The 13,002-nt window shown below is 47.6% G+C and overlaps 1 protein-coding gene across 2 annotated transcripts in view; it reads left to right on the top strand.

Moving 5' to 3' along the window:
• Positions 1-6,112: 6,112 nt before the first annotated feature.
• The window catches only part of JCAD (junctional cadherin 5 associated), a 66,098-nt gene continuing 59,208 nt past the window's right edge, over positions 6,113-13,002 (top strand). For both annotated transcript variants that reach the window (XM_026101538.2, XM_064505857.1), the window contains exon 1: positions 6,113-6,368. The gene's annotated coding sequence lies outside the window, so the exon portion shown is untranslated. The remainder of the gene's footprint in view (positions 6,369-13,002) is intronic.

The following is a 13,002-nucleotide window of genomic DNA, read 5'->3' as shown; positions in this document are numbered from 1 at the left end:
AGGAAGCCAGAGGAGGCTCAGAGATGGGACACAGAACAGAGACAGGTAGATAAAAGGGATAAGAAGGCTTAAAAAGGTCAGAATCAGATCATAATACCATTTTCTAGAATTATAATATATTACTCCTAACTAGAGAGGAATTTTCCAATCATATTTATTAACTGAAATCTTCCCTCTAAAAGGAAGTCATTTCTGAAGGAAATCATAAAAAGGGCCATATAACAACTTATAGCCAGAAAGCTATGGCAAAAGCTGCTCATCACAATTAATGATGTGTCTTCACCACAACTAATGCCAGTTGTTAGCACTGAGGGCAGCGTAGCTGGGCCAACCGGGCCTGGGTGTCAACAGTCACCCCAGCAACTGTGCTGACCTCACTGTGCTCTCCCTAGCGCTGCCCTCGCCAACATGTGTCTCTAGGATTTCTGGAGCATACCCAAAATGCATCGCCCTGCCAGAAGGTGAGCTGTTGTATGATACCCACCTAGAAAATCATTTAAAAAGTATTTGTCCTTCTAGGCATGCTGGGGAAACTTCAGGAAAATATTGGAGGACTGTGAGCAGTTGAATGATTCAGGCTTCACCATCTTTGTAAGCAAGGTATTCCTTTGGAAAACGAAACCTTTAACTCAAGTCCATACCTGCATTTGGGTCAGTTAGCCCAGATTTAAAGCATCACCAAGCTCTGGCATTCTAGTTTTGGTATGAATGGGAGGAGGGTTAGGGATACACCCAAGTGAGAGGCCAGTTTAGCTACAGTCATGATATATCCTTCAGCATACAGGGAAAAAAGTTAGTTTATTGTCCTTATTTTCTCTAAGTTCATTAATTTTACCAAAAGAACTTGCTGAGCAAGAAAAATTGCCACCCTACTCTGAGCGGTCCCAAGCACAGGCCAGACTTACACTTTCATTAGTGGCAACTCAAACAACTACATGTGAGCCCCAGCCTGAGGCAGCCCAGGGCATTGCCCTGTGATCTTTCCTGAGACAACTGTGAGGTATCTGCATGCCTGAAGGTGACCCCAGCTTTTCTTATTGCTTGCTAAGCACAGCTGGTCAGCACAGCTGGAGTCACAGTAAGTGCTGAGCATTGCTCAAGCCCTCACACCTGGTCCTGGGGTAACTCAGTGACTCAATACTTTGCTCCTTTGTGGAGTCCTGCAGTGCCCTAAGATTCACCACTGAAGGACAAGAAAAGCCTCCATCATTACTGCTTTCTTTGGACAGGTCATTCAGCATGATCTAGGCGCCCATCTTCAGGGGCAAATGCTGAATTTTGCAGTTGTGCTGTTTCAAATTACCATGGGTGGTTGTAAAGCTCTGGTAAGAGGTAGGCTAACATGTTTGTGGCTGAATTAGTTTGTTTATATTACAGTTTATATTGCAGTTTAGGTTTCACCCAATACTCACGTAATAACATCCAACACAGCTTCAGGGGTTTCCATCATGTGAAATGAACTTGATTGCACAGTATATATAGGAAATAAAGGAAAAAAGGAAATAAACCCAGTTGCGCTGTAAGACTTACCCTGAAAGAAGTGGTATGCCATGAAACTTAAACGTTACTTCAAGAGCACTTATTCCAGAAAGAGATTAATTTGGATCCCTTCATCATACCAGAGACGGGATAAAACCCGCAGGGCTTGGCTGCGGTGCTCAGCCCACCCAGGCGCGCTGCCGCTCTCACTGAGCTGCAGCGGACCTCATCGGGTGCTCCCCGCACTGCCTTACCCGAGCCCTCATGTCCCGGGGGGCTGGGAGCAGCCCTGGGAGCCAAGACCGCCGGGTGTCTGGAGGGTCCTGGCCATCCAGAGGGTCTTGGCTGTTCAGAGGGTCCTGGCCATCCGGAGGGTCCTGGCCATCTGGAGGGTCCCGGCCACCCAGAGGGTCCTGGCTGTCCGGAGGGCCAGGTTGCATCCCACGTCCCTCCTGTGCGGGGATTGCACAGCCGAGGCCACGGAGCGGGCAGTGTGCATTGGGGGAGTGGGTGCAGGGTACCTGGTTTCTGCAGGGGATCTGCAGCGAGAGTCGCCAGCCGCAGGCGGCCGAGCACTCAGCCTTGTTTGCGCCGAACCCGGACGAGACAGTATGTGTGTTTTGCCGGCGCTTGGCCGAGCCAGCGAGAAGGCTGGCTGCCTTTCAGGCCCGCCGTGGCGGAGGCTCTGCTCACTATCTGGGAGCACACTTTCAAGCACGCCAGCTTAGAGAGAGAGGAAAAGCAGTTTCTGAAAGGGAGGGAGGATGCAGCCCAACGCAACGCAGTCTGCTGGGAAAAGCCCCTGCGAGCCGCTGCCGGCCCTGCTGCGAAGCAGCCGCCGCAGGCGCTGCAGAAGGTGGGTGAGGGGGGGTCTTCCCGCGCCAGGGAGACAGCTAAACCGAGTGCCTGTCTGTTTTGTGCAGGGCTGTAGTTAAGAGATGCAAATGCCCTGTTTAATGGCAAATTCTCCAGTGGAAACCATTCAGTCAATTTGCAATTCGCTCTGAGTTTGTTTGGTTTTCATTCATCGCTTTGTCTGGGTTTTTATGTTCACTGATGGTTGGGATTGACATAATTTTAGAAATAATTAAAATAGAAATAAACAAACATAAGAATTACGCCTACAATCTAGAAAACCTTCAAGAAGTATCAGCTTAAATTCATTTTTTCTTGTAATTTTTCATATATTTGACAGCAATTTTGTGTCTTATGGTACTTGATATTGGGAGGGGTTCAATTTAAGGCCTCAGCTCCTAGAGTCCTAATTCTTTGATTGAGGAAAACATTTGCTTTCTTTTACAATAGAGGTAAGTACCAGATGTCAAAACTGCAGAGCAGAAGTGTGAAAATGTGGTCCACTACTATCCCAAAGGGTTTTTTCCACAAAAGCTTGTATTTTCTAGATCAGTCTTATGGTTTTGTGTGGGTCTTAACTGAAGATCTTTTAATACTGCAGACTGGCAATATCACTTATAGAAGTATTTTCCTAATTCAAAAGAAATAGAAACTTTTTGTCTCTAGTTTTCAGTTCACTTTATAAAAGAAGAGGAAGAAAACATGCAAAATAGATGGGCTAGATTCAGGCTCCTTTATCACGTGTTTCATATCGACAAAGACTATTATGAATTCTTCACCCTATTATCTCAGAAGGGGATGTCAGTGTGGGAGTTCTTACTGTTACAAAATTGTATTTTATTCTACAGTTCGTTGTGCTGCACGTTTCCTTTCATTTGTTGCTTGATTCATCTAAGCAGTGACTGAAATGCAAAACTGAATACCTAAGTATTCTAGCATGGGCCACGTATTATGCAGACTTTAATGGCAGGCAGGTGATCGCAGCATCTTGCAGAACTCAGCCAGGTCTGATTGATTATGACTCAGGAATATCTAATATTGGAAAGAGGATGCAGAAAGGGAAGGCTTTTCACACAGTTTGAGAATAATTTGTTGCTGTTTACACTTGGGAAACAGCCATTCCAGCAAAGATCTGTAATGTTAGGGTTGGATGAGGAGGAAAATAGCTCTAGGAAACTACGCAGAGTTGACTTTGTTTTGGAAGCAGTGGGCAAGTTTCTGGTCTGCACCGTAACAGGAGGATAATGCCAGGCAGGGCAGCAGTTCCTCGCTGCCTCAAGCCAAAAGCAAAAATAACAAACCTCATCAATAGGCAGGTGTTCGGCTTCCAGATACAGTCTGCCGTGACAGGGCCTAAATCTGGCAAGTGTTTCAGACAGAACTTTTTTTTTTCCCTAAAAAATATAGACTTGAACAAAATGTTTTGTGAATTTGGATCCAATTTGCTGACTTATTTGGAAGGAAAAAGGAAATGAACACTCACCCTCGCCCCCGTTACTACTTCTCTCTGCATCCCAAAGAAACAGCAGCAACATGAAAAGGCAAAATGTCTTGCCTTCATATTTTAGAAACGAAATTCTTCATTTCCTTTTTGTTTGTTTTTAAAGCACTGTTTCTTTGTAAATTGAGTATAATCTGACTTAAGAGTTAACAGGAAAATGAAACCATGCGTTAGGATCAAATACTTTCACTTCAACCAAATTACTCTTGCTTTTTCTCCTCCCATTCTTTTTTTCTTTTTAATTTCTCTGGAAAAATGGACTCTTTTCAGGTCAACCTGCAGAGCAGCTGCTGTTGGCCTCTCTTCCTCCCACTGTTTTCTATCTAGCCAGCTAAGCAAAATTAAAAAAATATGCACCTCTGCAGCATAGAAACATCCTCTGTGCACACAAAACTCCTCCGTCCAGGTGGAAGGCGAAGTGCAAGAGAAGGGGATGGTTGTTCTGCTCCCTGAGCCCGCAGGCCAGAGGGGCTCTGGCAACACCTGCCTGCCACCCCGGGAGGGCCCCACGCACACCCTCTCCCTGCCGAGGCCTCAGCAAGGACCTGGGGCAGCCAAGCTCCCTGTAGCTGCCAGTCGTCAGCGGGGTTGAGCGTGTTGCCCTCATAGCGGCGCTGAGGAGGGTCCCGGGGTGGATGCGGTGCCCCCCCCGGTGGAAGCAGGGGGCTTGGATGGGCCGGAGGCTTGGGGACATTTTGGGGAGGCTTTGTTCATGCGAGGCCATGGGGTGTTTTGTCTCTAGCATGGTACCTGCCCCTGCCTGGCCAGTGTTGCTGATGCCTGGCAGTCCGATCCTGCTCTCCAGGCAAAATCAGATTAGCCAAAACCAGAAGCTTGTCTGGGCCGGGCTTGAGAGGGGAGCTCGGCCTGTGGCCAGGAAGCAGATGGATGTTCCCGAAAACAGCGCTCTTCCCACCGCGTGAGGGTCACACAGATGCCCCAGCCCTTTCCCGGGAAGCTGGTGGCTGAGCTGGGTGACACATAAAGCAGCTCGCAGCCACGGCTGGTCCTTAACGACCCCAGACTCATAGATCAGGATAATCTGTCAGTGAGTCAGCGGTACCCAGGCGACGCGCGCACGCCGAACCCCCGCGGCCCCTTGCCCCTAGCTGAGGCGCAGGGGTGTGAGCTGCGGTGCGCTGGCCCCACACCAGCCCCGGCCATGCCGGACGCGCTGCCCGCCGGCCGCAGCGGCGAGGTCCAGGCTGGCCGCGGCGCTCCTCCTCCCAGCCCGGCCGGCCCAGCCACGCTGCCTCGCACGCGGTGGCGCTGCTCCCGGGCCCGGGCGGGAGGTCCGCCTGCGGCTTTCAGATGGGATGATTATGTCTGTAGAGCTCTCGGGAATGCTTTGGCATGAAAAACGTTATGTAAGGGTAAGATAATGTTATTTATAGACCCAGGTTTTATTCAACATGGAATTAAACTTGTGCTCCCGGAGCCTCTGTTGTCAAAGATAAATTGGAATTTATCCTTGTTTCCTCTAGTTTTATGCACTCCAATCATTCTCCTCAGTTCAGCCCAAAGCGTAAGTGTGTTTTATTTCCAAAACACACCTCTCAGAAAGGAAGTTATTAGCTCTGTTTTTCTATGCCATCGCTTCGGAGGTGAGCATAGAGGGCTGGTACGGGAGCCTGTGCTGTGTTGTGACAGCAGCTGCAGCAGCAAAGTGTCATGAAATAGGAAATGAATGCAGATTTTGAGCTGGATTAAAAGCGAAAAAACAAAAACCAGTTTCCTGGACACAATATTTTGCCTGTGTTTAGCAATCTCTGCCTCAATCAGTGAGCTGCAGGGATGGGATCAAGCCTACATCCCCGCTGGGCACTGCTTTGGTGTGCTAACATCTGTGCAACCACTGAACTGAAGGTGTAATGCCCTTTTAAAATGTTGCTTTTTACCTTCAAAACTTTATGTGCCCTTTTCAAATACTAGATTCAAAGCAATCATATCTGTGCTTTTTACAAACCATGAAAAATTAAATTGCTCTGATGTTTGATGAATCCCATGCTAACAGGTGTCAGGAATACCGTTTTACGAGGTACAGTACCTTATATAGGTTAGTCTGTGCAGTTCATCTGCTGTCTCTCACTTGTCTTAGTATCTAGCATGAAATTCCACACATGCCTTTTATTTAGGAAAGAACACAAAAGTATGTTATCTTATTCCTCTGGAATTTTCCACAGTTATTTAGCATGTTAGTTTAAGCATAATTGTTAATGTGCTCTTGAAATTGATATCTTAGCTGCACTTATTTACATCAGGCTTAAAGTAGTTCATTTCAGTTGAGGTAAATGTGAAGCATTAGATTGCAAACGTACCTAATCCATCTCTCCTCCCCCATGACTAGAAATCCTGTGGTTAAAATAACACAGCCTCTATTCAGAGCACAAACTTAGAGCTGCTAGCTGGAGCAGGCTTGGGATTTAGACAACTCTCAGCAGATGAGTCTGTTAAAGGGTCTCTTCTGCTTTTGTTTCTCATCCTACTTCTGATCCATGAGAGGAAACCAGGATCTCTCCTGTGCGCATGAAAGGTAAAGATTTTCTGCATTGTGTGTGTCTGCATGTGTGTGAAGATGAGTGTATAAATGTGATTGGGAAAGCGTCATTGCTTATATAGCAAGAAGCATTTGCCAAATGGCTTCACAATCTTTAACTGTTAATCTGGTCTTGTGGCTATTTCCACACGACAGCAAAATGATGAAATGATAATCTTGTTCAGAGAAGCTGGCAGCAGCAATTCTCTGTCACATGGGAGAGAGACTGAATGTAGGAAACATAGGAAATAGCAAAGCTGGGTATCGATGTGATCGAGCCAGACTAACACAAAACTGGCATTTTGTGGAATATCAGGTACAGCCAGTCCCTTGTGAGTTTGTGCAGCTGCTGTAATCCCCATGCGAGGGGCTGAGGCTGGGCTGTAGGGTCATGCTGAGTCTGTTTACAGAGTATATGCTAATGCTGTTACAGTGCGACTGGTACAGTAGGGACGGAGCTGTGCATCCAGAAATGTTTTGATGCGGCGTGCCAGGTAGTTAAGTGCCTTCATGTGCTGTTATTGCTTTCCAAGTCACAGTGCATGCAGGAAAGCATCATCTTTTTCTGGAAACCTTCTTTAATTTGAAATCTGGGAAACAACGGTAATGACTGTATTAATGCCTGTCAGACTGGATTCACGGTGTTGGGTTCTGTTAACTCTGCCTGCCCTGATGTTCCCATTCCTCCGCACTGTGATTCACAGGGGATCCTGAGCACAAAATCAGCCTGCCTGAACCACGATGTTCAAAAACAGCAGGTCACCATGCAGGATAACACTGAAACACCATTACTCAGATTATTGCTCAATTTAAAAAAATGTTGCCTCTCAGTGCCCTTCCCTGTGCCGAGGCACGTGCGTGGGCGCGTGGCTCTCCCTCCACCAAGCAGGCACTGAAGCAGCGCTGCTGCAGGGGGAAAGCCCTCCCTCCCGCTCAGAGGTGCCCCCTTCCCTGTTCCCGTCCTTCCCACTCCGCCTCTCCTTCCTCAAGCGAGGCCGGATGGTCTCCCACAACGCTTAGGCGTGCATGGCCTTCCTGCAATAACTAGCCAAAGTGGTGCCAGCCCACAGAGTGCCCTGAGCACCTCCCGGCCACCAGCGGAAGGGACAGGACCTGAGCGCCGAGCCAGGGCTCCCTAGCGCCGTGTGCCATGCTGCTGCGGGGCCGCTTGGCTGGCAAAGGTAGCACCAACAATGCTGCTTTGTCTTGGAGGAAGAAATGCTGCTTTATCATCGGGTGCCTGGTGTAGGGAGTGGAAAGCAGGGCTGTGAGGAACACAAACGCACAGCTTTTAATGACACTTGTGTACAATGAGCCATGGCAGAGAGGCGGCTTGGAGGAGAGAGAATATGTGGGGAACAAAGAAATGTGGCTAGGCAGCAACTATAAAATTTCAATATAGAAAGTCAAGCTGATGTCATTTTAACTTCCCAAAGCAGTGCCAAAAATTCTAAGTTGCATATCAAGATTCAGTGAAAATCCCCCACATACTCACAGTTTGTTCATGTGGAAAAATGAACTTTTATGGAAAATATGCATGGGAACCTGCCAGGGGAGTGTGTTGCTTTATTTCTTTTATTAATTTTGAATACATTAGTTCAGAGAGCAATCCCATTTTAGCATCAGATGCCTCTATTCCAGAAGCAGAAGCTCAAATGCAAATACTGGGGATGAGGGAACTGTGTTTTTCCTACAACCAGTTGTTAGCTAGGAAGAGCTGTTCAAGTAGAGAGGGCTGTTAAGAGCACAAAAAGGCTCAGTGGGATCTCTGAATTCAAGTTATTTTCCTGGTGCCATACCTGAACGGTGATAAGATGCACCTGAATGAAAACAGCATCAGCAGCTTTTATAACTTTAAATATGTCAAAGATGGGATTGCTTGCAACTCCTGTTAGGAAGGCTACCCGTACTTGTCCCACCGTAATACTGCATTCACAGGCTGTGCCAGACTTGAACCATTTAGATCGAGTTTTTCCAACTTGATTGTCTGCCTCAGGCTGAGTTCTCTTCTGGAAAATTTCAGCCAAATCTGTCCAGCCATTTCCAAGAATGAGCATAGGGAAAAAGGCATTGTTGTCCAATTGGAAATAAAAGAAAGGAAGAAATGGGAGGGGGGGGGGGCAGGAGGGGACCTGGTGATCCTTTATTTGGATAGTTCTTATCCCTCTGTCCTTTGGAGTAGAGATCTGAAATCTGGCGGAGCTTGAGCTTTGTGTCAGGACTGTGTTTTTTTTTTTTTTTTAATTCGGAAAACTCCTCCTATTTGGCCAAGTGATAGCCTTTGAAGGGAAAAAATAGCAACTGTGCAGCTTGTTAGAGATGTGCTGGGGCTGAGTAGTCAAAAATCTCCTACGGTTTCTCCCCGTGTGAGCGAGCTCAGCCCAGCAGCCTGCAGCTCCCGGTGCTGGCCCAAATGCTCTTGGGCATCCAGACCGCACAGCCAAGTTTCTGCTGCTCCCTGCCACCTCCCCACAGCTCAGCAGGGTCCAGGCTGCATGTGCACCACCTCTGCACGCCGAGGGCCTTCTCCAGCCCTGCGGACAAGGACGAAGCTGAGCAGTCAGGGCAGAGGGGCTGGGCAACAGCGAGGAAAGCAGGGAACCCCTCTCCTTCCTCCCTGTCTTCCCCCTGCAGCCAGGGGTGCCGGAGGCCAGGACGCAGCTGAGGGGTTCGGGCCATGCTCAGCTAAGAGAAAGGTAGTGATCCCAGGGCTAGACTGGGATCCCACAGCTGAAGGGTGACTATCCTCTTCGGGACACGGGGTTGGGATCAGGAGTCAGTGGTGCAAGTGGAGAGCCAGGAGTGAGGAGCACTTGAGAGCAGGGTAGGGACAAGCTGGAAGGGGCAGGGAGGCGCATGTCAAGGTGTGAGCGGTAGGGAGAGTCTGTACAGCCAGAGCCTGGCGTGAAACCTGAGCTGCTCCATCCACAGTGCCTTTTCTGGAAGATGCCTCAGAGAACTGGCTTCAGTCCCTCTCTCCCCCGCAGAGTCTTTTGGGCCAGGTGAAATGGAGGTTTTCACCACCTTGCAGTCAGTAGTGGTGTGTTCCCCTTTTTGCACAGGCGCCATGAGACCTCGGCACTGAACGCACACTCCTGGGGCTGGAGCTGATGGGAGTTGTGCCTTGAGCCTATCCAGTGCCACCTAACGCTAAACACTGTTGCAAAGCCAAAGCCCCGGGTATCTCCATTTGGCCACCCCTTGTGCCTCATCTGGGGACCTTGAAGCAGAGGCGGCCCTGGGTGTGGGACCTGTCAAACCTGCAGAGATGGGTGTGGGCTTGGGTCACAGTGGTGGGGGGCAGCAGGAGTGGGTAATCAAGCCTGACCCCTGACAACATGGGACCTGATGTGATCAAACTGGTTGCCTGAATGCCTGGCTTTCCTTCATTTCCATTTCATTCAAGTGGATAAAGCACCACCTCACACTTCACAGAGGTACCAGAGCTCAGAAATGCTTGCGAAGCACAGATACTACAGGGAGGTGTGCCACTGAAATCACTGTGAGGAAAATTAGTCATCTGTATTCAGAGGAGGACTTGAATGGCAAATAAAGCCTAGGACTACACTGAGCAATAAGGAGAAAGCAAAATTCTATGTAACATCTGATTCAGCTAAGACAGTCCATCCTGTACCATGGGATAAAGCAAAGACCTCTGGCAAAATACAGTGTGATCATCTTATTAACAAGTGTATCATAATGCATAGCACAAGGGAGTCCTAATTTTGGCATCTCCTACGTCATGCATTTTGCAGTCCTAACAGTATTCTTATAACCTATTTTTGTATATAATATATATGCAGCATTTGAAGACAGATGGTGAAATGTCAGGGTTTTCATTTTACCACTTGACGTGATTTCCACATTCAAAGGTAGGTAGTTACAGTGTGCGTGTTTCTGTTCCTGCTGCAGTCATAGTTGGGGTGGTTTCTCCCACTTCCCCTTCTGCTGGCTATATGCTGTCAAACATCCTGTACAGCCGATCCTTTCACAAAGCCATGCTGTGAGGTTTCATCACCATCATCATCAACCCATAGGCATCCTACTCACAGGCTGTGCTAGATGTTGTAGTGGGTGCTTACAGGCAGCCACGGGTGGTGGATGCATATGGGCAGCTCCCCCAAGTGTCAGTGAGGCATGGAGGAAAACATGGAAGTGCTTGTCTGGACAGGTGGCAAACCATGCCCTAGACTTTGACCTGGATGAGAGCTGATGGGTGGAGTGGAGACTTGCAGTCAAAAGACCAGAGATGCTTATAGAGGTTGCCCTTGGGAAAGCTGTCACAAAAGAAATAGCTCCAGAAAACTGTGTTGTTAAAGTTTTCATGTGATGATTAGAGGTGGGCACTAACATCACTAACGAAGCAAACAAGTGGTTGTAGGGGGAAGCCTGAATTGCATAAGGTCTCTTGTGTAGCTCTGAATGCGTTGCAGCCTCCTAATCTGCAACACTTTCTGGTCCAGCCTGCTCCTTTCATTGCACAAGGACTAGTGAAAGGGTTAGGTCACCTCAAGGGTCCTAAAGCAAAACCTGCATTGCTTGTGACCTATTTGAGACTTGGACCCAGCTTCTCCCCAGCTCTGTTCCCAGCTAGCTACTTGCTTTATCCCATCATGTTCTTCCTATGGTTTTGGTTGAATTTGACCAGTATGTGTAACACGACTAGTTCATTGATTACTACGATGCTGTGCCTTGGGATTTGGCCTTTGCTGGAGATTAAAGTACATGAAATTCATTCTGCAGCTCCTTAATGAAAAAATTGGGCTTCTGTGTAATTTTTCCTTCCCATTTATTTCCATATAGTCATGAAATATGAAATACTTTGTCTTGCAAATTAGTGCTTTTTTCCAAACAATACGCTTTGACCTTCTCTGCAGACGCCTGTCTTTGCAAATTGTATGGGCCAAATCTTCTGTCCTGAGCCATGCCAGACGAACAGACGGAGACTTAAAGGTGGTTTTATAGCACCTTTGAGGTGCCCAGATTCTGTGACTGCAGAGAATCAGGTTGCTCCCAGCCCTAACAGAGGCTTGCTACCTTTCCTCTAGTTGTGCCCCACATAACAATTTGCACACTTGGATCATCTCCAGAGCCACCTGTGCACAGCCATGGCTTATGAAGCCAATCATTGGCCAAGAACAGCACACTAGGAAACATCCCAGTGATCTGTGATGTGGGCAGAATTAGCTGTGAGCTAGGTTTGACTCCTGAGACGCAGACCAGACAAAGGTGACGTAGTGCATTCCTGCGACTGCTGTAATTTGTTCCAGTTTCCGATGTCTCTTGGGGACGTCTCCAAGCCAGTCAAGGCTGCTGAAGACACCTTCTGTATGCCTGGTCCTTCAATGATGCCCTGGACCATAGTAGTGCCCAGAGAATGGCATATGGAGCTTGTACAATCTCACACTATATGCGGTATCTCCCTTGGAGGGCTATTCAGCAGCTGTATTTGGGAACGCTACAGGAGGTTTGGGCTAGCAGCATGGTGCAAGGCAACCAGCAGGATCTAGGATCTTTCTGTATTTTATTCTGCTACCCAGTGGTGTGGGATAGAGTGAAGCATCAAAGATTGTTCATGAACTGATGAACAGATTTTGTCTCTTACCAAGATACAGTCCTAGCTGGGTACTCTTGTAGCAACCATCTTGATAATCCAGATAGTATTCTCCGGTATAAATCATGTCCTACTTTGTATAAAGGCTCTGCCATATCTTCAGACGTAATCATGAAATACATGTAATCTGGGTTTTGTGACCTTTAAAGAATTCTCTAGTTTCAGGGGCGCTGCAGAAAAGTGATTTATTTTGTGTCCTGTTGGTCTTTGACTTAAATTCAGAAAAGTGGATTCAAAGCTATATCAGAAGAGAAAAATTCTTTTCTGACAGGAAAAAAGCTTTACCTTTTTCAAAAGAAGATTAGCATGGGGTGACGAAGATGAGCATTTCAGCATTTTTCACAGGTAAAGACTATCTGGGAAACAGGTTCCCTGATGTAAATTCAGGTTTCCTACCCTGAGGCAAATGTCATGGGTTCCTGTAAGTCCATTTCTGTCAATCCATTTATAATATCCTTGTGAATCCCATAGTCCAAATCGAGGTACGAGACTATAACATAAACAGTTTCCTGATAACCTAAAACTCACTGAGGTTTTTTAGCTGCTTACAATGTTTTAGCATGCATTCACTTTTATTTAGCAGTCCGGTCCCTCAGCAATGAATCTCTCTGTTTTTTCTTCTTTTCTGCTTCTGTAGTTTGGATGTTTATGCCCTTGGCTTTTTCTATCTGCAGGGCAGAACGCACCTCCTTTTATTAAGCCTCTAGCAGGGCAGTGCTGAGCAGTGGCTGTGCTGAGCTACACTGCGCAAGGTGACTCCAGCTCTGCGGCTGGCAGAGCCTAATAAACTCTCATCTGTGTTTCCGTCCCTGATCCCCAACCAAACCAAGCAGCATTTTAAAGTGCACGTGTTATGGTTTGCAGCCCTCTAGTATCAAGGTTATGACTGTTCCTGTGTCAAAGACGTGACAGCTCCCATGGTGGATCCTACAGCCCAGCTGGTCCTCCCCGTGTCACCTGCTCCTCACGCCCACAGCCAAACCACCGTATGAAAGGCTGTTACCTTGCCAGGCAGGG

Source organism: Dromaius novaehollandiae, chromosome 2 (assembly GCF_036370855.1).
Source record: "Dromaius novaehollandiae isolate bDroNov1 chromosome 2, bDroNov1.hap1, whole genome shotgun sequence".
In the NCBI taxonomy this organism is placed as follows: Eukaryota; Metazoa; Chordata; class Aves; order Casuariiformes; family Dromaiidae; genus Dromaius; species Dromaius novaehollandiae.
This window is presented reverse-complemented; position numbering and strand designations above follow the sequence as displayed.